The sequence below is a fragment of the Octodon degus genome, unplaced genomic scaffold (genome assembly GCF_000260255.1).
Source record: "Octodon degus isolate 3935 unplaced genomic scaffold, OctDeg1.0 scaffold00102, whole genome shotgun sequence".
NCBI lineage: Eukaryota > Metazoa > Chordata > Mammalia > Rodentia > Octodontidae > Octodon > Octodon degus.
The window spans coordinates 2,352,501-2,353,153 of record NW_004524678.1 but is presented as its reverse complement, the minus strand read 5'-3'; positions in this window follow the sequence as shown (position 1 = coordinate 2,353,153).

Below are 653 nucleotides of genomic sequence, written 5' to 3'. Positions count from 1 at the left end.
GAGAGAGAGAGAGAGAGAGAGAGAGAGAGAGAGAGAGAGAGAGAGAATCTCCTTGCACTTGAACCAGTAAACAAGGAAACTCATATTCCATCGTGTGAGTGGACAAACACAGAGGAGCCAGCTGGCTGGGAGAGGAAAGAGGTTAAACAATAAGCAAAGAAGCTGAGACAGGAAACAGACAGCAGGTGCTACTTGGCTTTCCCTGGCATTCCTGGCTCCCACTTCTCATTTTTCCTGAAGCTCAGCTGCATTTCCAGTCTTGGCTTTTCTGACCCTGTATTCTTACACCTGTTTTTTTCAGTCTTTCCTTATTATTTTCTAGAGAATGTGTAAATCAGAAAGAAGCTTGGTGAGTGCATAAGTAGAAATGATATTGAATTTATAAAAGAAACAGTAATTCATTACAAGGACTAAGAACTCCCAAATATATTGGGCTATGTCATTTATTTACAGGTACAGGATGTCCCTTAGGGTTATTTATCACAGCCACAGTGAAATAACAAACCAGTCACAGGACAGGGGATAGGGCTCAGTGGCACAGCACGTGCCTGGCTAGTGCAAGATCCTGATACAAGCCCCTGACCAAAAAAATAAACAAACCAACCACAAAAGGAATCCTGCTCTTCAAGTGCTTTACATTGATGGTTTCACTT